The 9,809-nt window shown below is 42.6% G+C and overlaps 1 protein-coding gene across 1 annotated transcript in view; it reads left to right on the top strand.

Annotated features, from left to right (window-relative positions):
• Nucleotides 1–4,717: 4,717 nt before the first annotated feature.
• s1pr2 (sphingosine-1-phosphate receptor 2) overlaps nt 4,718–9,809 on the top strand; it is a 16,554-nt gene continuing 11,462 nt past the window's right edge. Inside the window, exon 1 of the mRNA XM_032537650.1 lies at nt 4,718–5,399. The gene's annotated coding sequence lies outside the window, so the exon portion shown is untranslated. The remainder of the gene's footprint in view (nt 5,400–9,809) is intronic.

Below are 9,809 nucleotides of genomic sequence, written 5' to 3'. Positions count from 1 at the left end.
TATATATATATATATATATATATATATATATAGCAAACAGCATCTCATGACTATGTTGTGGGAATGTAAACTTAACAAACGTGACTGATTCTTGCTGATAAGATACACTTGGTTCTTGATCTTGTCTTGTACTAACACACACACACACACACACACACACAAATGCATGCACGCAAGCACATGCAAACCTATGACTAACCTTTTGAACTTACTTTCTGGTCAATGAATTAGCAAGAAATTTCAGGGTTAGGTTTCTTTTGCCAGTGCGCGAGGAGCCTCTGATGGCTGCCATATGGTTTCAGGTCAAAACAACAGATTTGTAGAAGTGCTTTCTGTGATGCCAGATTTAATGACTGTGACTCTGCTAAATGCTAAACTGAGGCCTTCATGTATCTGGGCCTCAAAAAAGACACCTCTCCAACCACCAAATGACTGTTTGACCACAGAGCTTACAGGAGTTGCATAACTTCTTCCAAAACGTCTTCTGATACAAACACACGCACACACGCACGCACACACACACACACACACACACACATACACACACACACTCACACACACAGAGTTATGATGTTAATAGAAAAAACTCTAATGAATGTTTTGCTAAGGCTCTAGCAAGGCTCTATAAACACTGCCCTAATCTTCTGGAAGCCACAAATGTCATGACCCTTCCCCAACCATGGGCCCCCCTCACGTTGCTATCCACTCACACTCTTCTCCTCACTGGACCAGAAGACAGTGAACAGACAGACATCCACTACTAATTCTCAAGCATGGTAACCAGTACACAGACTGGTACAGAAGTGGACCATGTGAACAGTCTTTTCAGGCCTGATTGTAAAAATAAGGCAACTCTATACTCCTGTGAGATGCCTCAGTATGGGGGTGGAGCAATAAAATTTGTAGACATTCCGAGAAATTTGGTGAGAAAAAATTAGGAAATATAAATATGTTTATTTGCAAACACCCATGATAAAATGCAACAAAGAAAGACACAAATGACAGTTCACTAAAGATTTAACATATCACAAATTTATTGGCTGTCATAACACACAGGCCTATATTTCCTCTGTTTGTGGGTAGATAAAGTATGAGTGTGATTCAGACTGTATTCCTGAACAGTGAGTAGATCAAATGTAAAAAAATAAAATAATTTGACTTCTTTTGTGCAGGAGAAAAAAAAAGCTGTGAGATGCTCTAGAGATAAGCCACAGAATAACACTGCAGGTCTCAGGAGAGGGAATGCAGGGTGGACGGATTTCTTTTAAACCTGTGAACAGCAGAGACATGTGGCACAGCCAGCACTTAAGCCTACTGTTGGGAGTGCAGGCAGAGATAAGCCACCCTGACTCCAGGCAGCACTTGCTGTATGCTGTGGAGAGGGGAAACCAAACCCCAACTGCCACAAGCGCTGCTGTCTGTATTAATTAAGTGTATGCATAGTGCCCTAAATTAATTATTCTAACGGGGGAGGTAGTAGAGCAAGCAACCCTTAACACCTAGTGCAAAAATAGTGTTTGGTGTTGTGATCAGTATTTAAGTTAAAAATAAAATCTGTCACCAGTATGCATTTAGTCACGTTGCACATAATAGGAGTGAGAACAGCTTATTGAATGCAGGCTGTGTACGTTTCCTGTCCTTTTACATCACTTGCATCACTCCTGACTAACTAGAACAACTTTCATGCAGATGACATGAAGAACGCTCGCAGCCCTAAAAATATGTTTCAAACTTTTGTCTAAGCATCTGGGTGGAAAAAGAGGAAGGTTTCCTTAGAGACTTGATGTCTGGGATTCTTTTTTTTTTTTGGAAGAGGAAGCGATCTTTCCCCACGACTCACTTTCTATGTGTAGTTTCTGTTTCAAAATCATAACAGTTTGTTAACATCAGACATGTTTTTTCTGGATTAGTTATTCACCAACAAACTTATTAGATGAAAGAAATGAGGTGCACACAGTGGTTTCTTGGGGCACATAGTTGTTGCCCTTATTATTTTATACATAATTGCATCTGTCATTCAGCTTTTTCCACTATAGAAATTTGGATAAACAAGGAAGGGAAAGTCCCCCATCCCATACACCACCAAGCCTGAGAACAGTTTGAGTTACTGTTAATGACATCCCTAGTGTAATCCTGTGTCTAAAAGTAGGAACGTAGAATATTCAGCATCTCTTCTGAGACAATTTTGCCTTGTTGGGTCTTGAATTCATTGAAAAAAAGGTCTACCGAGATAAGTAAGACAAGCAATACGAGTTCTTCTCTTGTAGGTCTAATCTACTTTCTGTTTCTGCACTCATCTCAACCTCTGAACCGAAACCCGTTTACCTGCTAACCCCCTTCTGGTAAGTTCAATAGGTCAGGTGACTGCAACATGACTGAATGATTCTAGTAAATGAGGCCGATTTGCAGTCTCTAAAGGAAAAAAGTGGAACATTTGCAATTCTTTTTTTTTTCTTTTTTTGAGAATTAGATGAGAAGATAATGCTGTCAGGTTTGTATAAATGTAGCAACCGGTTAGGTTAGTACAAAAACTGGGAACAGAGGGAAACTCTGCTGCATACCAGAACCTCCAAGCTTGTTAACTAACATGTTATATCTAGTTTATTGCACACCTTTATTAAATACTCAATTCTGAATGGTCAACTACTGCATTTTACTCTCTAAAGGACCATTTTTAAATCAATATTTTGTGTTAAATTATTTTTTTTTAAATTATTTTGGGGCTTTTTCATTTTATTGCAGTAGATAGGAATGAAAGGGGGAGAGAGTTGGGGGATGACACGCAGCAAAGCAAAATAATGATCCACTTGCTCAACATTATCCCTTAGTTATTTAAGACCCATGGGTAAAACAATAATTCACCATTTCACAGGTTGTCTTTGTTGGGAGCAGTTGCCAGGCAAGTGGAGAGTCAAAGAATAGAGATATAGTTTGGCACATTACTCCTTGCAAAAATTATTTTCACACTTCAGTTCATGCACAGAATAAACCGATATGATGTGTTAAAGAGTGATATCTCTCATCTCATCTTACCCTCTGCAAGAAAAAAAAAACCCATCCAAAACGTCCTTTAACATGGCGTCTTATTATTGTGGAGACAAATTTCTAAAAATGCAATTTAAGGACTGGAAGGGAGATAAAATGCAAATCTTTAAATACATAATAAGGCCCAACTTTCTACCTAACTAATTCCTGTTACAAACATAGCAGTGGCTCATGAAACAATACTGTCCCAGAAGAGTTTATTTTGAGGTGCATTTTGGGGCACACATCCACCAGCACATGAAGTAATCTTCCTTGGGGGATGGGGGGGTGGAGCGGGTACAGGAGGTTGCTAATAGCAGCTGCCAGATGTGCAGAGTCCCCCGAGCCCATGCATGCACATTCTCACAGACAATGGAATGCTTATGAGGAGCCCCAACAGGAAGTGAGGTCAGGGTTCTTGACCCCTCCCCTAAAAGCTTAGTGAGAGACAAAGCAGTGGGGCAGCTTTTAAAAGTGTCCCATCCCAAACTCACTGACAGTGAGAGTCCATAAAGCCTTTCTACTTCACATCCATTATTACAGCTGAGAATACAGAAAAATGTACAACCAGTCTTTGAAGGTACACCGTTAAACCGTTAAGAGTTGCAAAGAATTATTGCAAAGTTGATGATTTTCATAAGTTCTTCTTTTTTTTTTTAGCATGAGTAGCTTCCACATATCAGCTGACGTGGGGGCGGCAGGGATGAGTGTAGTGAGAGTGGATTGCACAATCTAAAATCTTTTCTCCCCTAGTAATCCACATTGTTAAAACTGTCTGGTGGAGACCAGACCAAGACACATTTGATGGCATATTTCCGTTGGGCATGTTTCATTTCCCCCTGTAGACTGTATGATGAGCAATGAGGTGCTTTCCGTGTGCAATTTGCCCTGATGTCATTTAGCAAGGTAGGACTGGCATGCTTGAGTCTGAAGAAGTACCACCTGCCTCTTGATCTGTAAACTTTGAAGTTCAACTCTGAATCATCACACTCAACAGTTGTGTTATGTCTCAAGAAATGCCTTTCTTTTTCCATTTGCATCTTTTCTCTCAAGAAGAAGTAGTCGATTTCACACAAAAAAAACTTAATGGTGTATTCACAATTCCTGAAGCCAACCCAAATGTCTACCCAAATATCTTCAGCACAGAAGCTGGAGAGCTCCAAGATGTTTTGTAAGATAACTAATGTATCCTATAACAACATTAGGCAGCTCCCCTTTCTTATCACAGACACATGACATCATAGCCACTTGGGATGACTTTGGCTTTCAGCATAATGACTGTGAAGACATTATTATCTCCTCTGGGGTTGGACAGAGGCTCTTTCACTTGAGACACCACCTGCCCAGCTGTATGGCTAGGTGCAGCCCTGATGACTAACAAGCCTTGACTTACCTTCACCTCACCCTCTTTATTACACATCAGACCTGAGGGATACATGTGAAATTCACAGCAATTAGTCATCAGTAACAACAAATAAAATAGTGCCATGGAAGCAAAAACATGCCAAATGCTTATTTATTTATCTATCTATAATTCTCTTTTAACACCGGATAACGTTTTAATTTCATTACGTTGTCATTGAGCTTTAGATATGCATTTGCAGCTGGCCACTGCTCTCAGGGGAAACTGAGCCAGAATGAGTTGAAAAGTGTGGGCTCTGGTTCACGCTGGGATCTGCTAGGAGAGAGGAAGTGAGGAGGTGGAACATCTGGACTTCATTTGTGAGCTCCAGACTGGAGAAAAGGTCCAGAAATAGGCTTAATAAATATTTTCCATATTAATTGCTGTCCACAAACCCGCTTCATCGTTACATTTTGAACCTGAGATCAGCGACTCTTTATGGGCATATGACGTTGTCCTTACACGGTCTCTCGCGTGTGTGTGTGTGTGTGTGTGTGTGTGTGTGTGTGGGTGTGTGGGTGTGTGTTTGTGTGCGCGCCTCTCTGACGCTCCACAGCCCCGTGGAGCTGTTGTTCCCAGAGAGGAGGAGGACAATCAGACGGACTGTTGGATTAGAGCAACAAAAGAGAAAGTGCTGTTAAAAAAAAGTCTTCTTTGGCTTTCATCGCTCCTTTCCTCTCTCTTTTTTTTTTTTTTTTTTTTTTTTAATAGTCGCGCTTTCGGGTGTTTTTTTGTGTAGGCTACGGTTTCCGCGGTGGCGCACAGACCCGGTATGGATTTACCAAAGACTAGACGAGATACGCCGTTTAGTCCTCCACCAAAGTTTTGATTGTCATCGCTGCCTCTCGACCCTGCAGCAGAAGAAAGCGCCGAACTTTGAAGCAGCATTTTTGGAAAGTGGTGACCACATGTGAGGACATTTGGAGACATATGTTTGTCGGAGCGTCTTTTCGCTGCTCTCTACTCTCATGGGGTAAGTCAACTATGGTTAGTGTGACAGTGTGCATGTGCTGCAGCAGCCTAACAAAAGGAACTGGATGTCTCTCTCGTACTATTGGAAAATGCAATGCAGTTTTACATGAAATGAGCTCACTCGAGGTTTTCTGTAAATACATCAACGATCACTCATGCGCGTTAATACTGAACTGAGAGTCTCCCTTGACGCTCAACAGTATCGTAATACATCGTTGACTCGCAAACACCTACATGACAGCAGAATGGACTACAATAAGCAACACGCCACTTTTGCACGGAACACCACGGCGACCATAAATTAAGTTAAATTACTCGCCACAAGCCGAAACATTACGGGAGCCACTGTTAATATTTGGATTCCGTGTGTCAGCCACGTTAGTTTGTGTTTTAATGAATAACACTGTGTGGTGTTATATATTAACACGCAGGGCTACAGCTGTCGATCATAGGGGGGGGGGGGGGGGGGGGGGATTTGCTGCATCATGTTGTCTGTATAGCTGTTGTGAGGTTGAGATGAGCTGCTAGCACCCCAGCCGTGATCTCGCAGGGGCCTCCACACACTCATTCACACACACATTTCCTTCGAGCCGTTGCGCAGCCTGCTGTGCCCCCGACCCCTCCGATGTTGTTGAGGCTTGTTCATCCGTCACTCTAAAGAAGGCATTGTGCTGAAAGGATGTATTAATAAGACAAAAGCCCCCATTATCCCCATGTACCAGAGTTAATCTCATGGGGCAGGAGATGTGCTCCCCAGAGGAAGGCAGCACAGAGATTTAACAAGCAAGGTCTTAACAGACTGGGATACATTGTTGTCAGAGATTAAAAATTAGCAAATCTTAAAATCAATTTGTGTACACTGGCACAATAACATGCATCTGTATTAAAGATATTTTGCTGCTGTAACACTGTGATTTTCCATTTTTTTGGCTATCGACCAGTGGCATTCTATATTGGAACATTTGCAGGAGTTATGTCTATGCCATCTTTTGTAGGCCCTGTGATTGCATTTCCTTATCACCACTATAAGGCCCAAATGACCAAACAGGGTGTTGTTTCCTTGTGTCCGAGAGAGTAAACCTGATGAGAGGGATACATAGGTGTCAGAAGTCCAGCCATGGGGCATCCTGTTGTAGGAGAATCCTCAAATCACAGTGAGATAAGGTGATAAGGATGAGGAACTAATGTTTATTGCCCAGATTAAAGCCCACATCCATCATCCTCTATCCTGGGGACAGTCTGCTTCAGTCTACACAGTGTTGTGCAGGCTGTCTGAAACCAAAAAGGGCTTGTGGTGGTGTTATCTCAAGCCCCAGCCACAGGATGAGAAACCAAAGTCTAAAATGCACACAAATGCTCCAAAGCCTGTTGAATTAAGACAAGCAAACATTTTACTGTGATAACATCAGAAGTAGGGGGTGAAAAGGAAGCACACTCAGCTGCATTAGGAGAGGACTATCAAGTGTTGAAGGCCCTGTCAGCAGTTTCATTGATGCTAGCGTTGTGCAAGAGCAGCTTGGTTTGTTTGGGGGGTGCACGGCCACTTATGGACTCAGGTGCTTCTCCCAGCATGCCTTGGACTGGCTGGAGACAGGGCATGATACAGCCGGCCTGCCGTCTGCGTTTGGCCAATGTGACTACATGGCTGATTGCACCAGAACAAAACCCGCCACCCCACTAGGCCTGACCGCTGCCAGGCTTCTTCACACACTTCACCATCCTTGGCAAGAGCAAACCCCAGGGTGCTGTGAACAGAGTCAACTTATTGGCCAGACACTCCACAGCTCCAGGCACGAGCACAAATGGTATTAGTCTTACCAGTCTATCCAGAGGGACTTTAAAATCATTTATGTTAGAGCACAGGCAAACTGGCTCAGTCCAGCAGCCCATGACATCATGAGTTGAGGATCTGTACGTTGCTGACCCAGCTCGATGTGCTCTGTGGGCCTGCTTTCCTCTACAATATGACTACTGTAATTGGACCCTCCCAATGGGGACTGCGTGACATAGCGTGAGAAATGAAGACAAATAGATGAGATTAGTAAATAAATAGATGTATAAGTGCATGGATGGATAAATAAATGTATCGTAATTCAGTGGTGGGAACTGGATTTGTGGGACTTTTTTTAATGGAACAGGTCACTAGAGGGGTGAAGCCGGGGATGGGTGGGTGGTGTTGATCCCTGAAGGATGCTCGGGTTTCAGCTCAGGCCTGAGAGCGGTCTGCTAGTAGGAAGCACCGAGAAGGGTTTTCCTTAGGGAGACTGACTTTTATTTTGTTGTCTACACTCCCCACTTTATTAAGCCAGATCGGAGGGGTGACAACACTGTCAGATCACAGGAGCGACATGCCAGAGGCAAGCTGGCTTGTACCTGGTTAAATGAAACCAGTCAGAGGTCATAACTTTCAAAAGAGAATAGGAACCTTGGCAGATAACAGGAGAAAATGCATGTGTTTATACATAGATTTTTCTCTGTAATGGTAATAGCATTCTGCAGAGAGCCATCTGGGTTCTCCAGGCTCAGAGTTCTAACTTGTACTCCCCCTTTAGCTGAAAAACACTTTCCTTGGGTGTGGCAGCTGGAGCAAAATAAACGCCTTCTGTTCACAGGCTCCCGAAGTGCAAGTCACAACACACAGCAGACAACAGCATGGAGCTTCTACAGCCAAGAGCTGGGAGTGTCTCCGATTAGAGAAATAAATATGGCAGCCTCTGCTTTTTACCCATTTTGGTAACACAATTGGGAATAAGATGTCACTAAAGGTCACTAAAGACTGCTTTGCCTTCTGTTGGCGGTTAGAGAAATACACATGCACACTTGCACTATCCGTCTCTCCTTTTCAAAACAACCTTCTTAGTTGCTGTCAGTGCCGTTCTGAGTATCATATAAACATTTAGATAAGCTGATTGGTGGAGACTATTCAAATAAGGTGTTTTACCCAAAGACACAATCTATTAGCTTTAAAGTCTCCTGTTACATTCCTTTTCCACTTGAATGCCTTGGACAAACTATGAGACCCCCCCATGACCAGGCACTAATGCTTGTAGCAGCATGCCATCATTTTTTCTGCGGTGCGGATAAGGCTGTCAGATTTCAAGCTGGGACCAGCCCCTTGCTTCAAATGGCTGTCAGTTGACAATAATGGTTTTTTTAGAGCCTTGACAGGCCTTTTTCATTGTGCAACATTGCTCCACAGACATGAACATTATATATCTTTCAGAGAACTGTAAATTGGAGACCAGGTTTTTGGTTTCTGCTGTGGCTTTGGATGAATTTTGAAGTTTGAGTTTATTGAAAGCATAGCCCCTTGAGATGTAATATCTAATGTTTCAGGGGGTGGGCAGCACCTTGCAACCTCTCCTTAGGTTATGCAGTGTGATTTATGAACTGGATGCGAGCAACCTCATACAGTCTGTTCTAGCAGCAGGCTTAATCAATGTGGTCATGTTGTGGTTTCCTGATTTCTGACCATTCTCAGTGCTCACGCTAAAGCAATCTTGGAGCAGGTACACATGAAGATGCTGTGGTTTTGGAGACCTCCTCCTCCTCTTCTTTCTTTCTTCTTCTCTCTTGAAAGCCTTTGGTATCCAGTCAGCTTTGTTTGTGCAGCTGGAAAACTCAGCGAGATTACTTCAACACCCCACCTCCACAGATCCTGAAGTAAGTTGGAGACAGTTTTCTTGGCTCCTGAATTGCCCCATGCAGCCAGTGAGAGCCTGTTGAAGCCATTCAATTTGTTCAGAACAGAAAGTTAACCTGATTGTCTGCCAATGAGCTCTTTCAGATTCTTAAATGACTGAAAAACTTACAAACAGATAAACCAAAGAGTCAACTATGATGGCCTGTTTTGTTAGAAAGAGATATTACGATTGTTTATTCGGTGAAGACCTCAGATTCAGTCTATCCAGTCTGAAAGATACAATGGAATTAACCTCCAGCCAAACACAAGCCGGGTCATGACAAAGGCCAGACTGCTCCATTGCAAGCGACAAATTAAGTAGAAGTGGAATCTGTTTACTTAAACTAATGTGACAACTGCTCAAAATGTCCATTTCAGATGAGCCTCGTCTCGGTCAAAGTCAAGTAGCTGTTGTCTTGTACCCTCTAAAAAGCTACACCACAGCAATACTCACTTTCTGTTTGTCATTTTTGCAAAATATTCCTTGGCAAGCCACTCAGATCAAACCTTGCACAAGGTTCATAAAGCTGAATAAAAAAAAAAGTTATTTAGAGTGGGACCTTTTCTTTGAAATTGTTCTACTCATTTAATGTTGCCAGGAAGTAAAACAGACATAGTTTTTCTCCCAAAAATTACTTCTCAAAATTTACTGGTCTAGAAATGCAGATTGTATTGGCCCTGCACACACACACACACACACACACACACACACACACACACACACACACA

The sequence above is a fragment of the Etheostoma spectabile genome, chromosome 15 (genome assembly GCF_008692095.1).
Source record: "Etheostoma spectabile isolate EspeVRDwgs_2016 chromosome 15, UIUC_Espe_1.0, whole genome shotgun sequence".
Taxonomy (NCBI): Eukaryota; Metazoa; Chordata; class Actinopteri; order Perciformes; family Percidae; genus Etheostoma; species Etheostoma spectabile.
The sequence above is the reverse complement of the archived record's forward strand: the minus strand, read 5'-3'. Positions and strand labels throughout refer to the sequence as shown.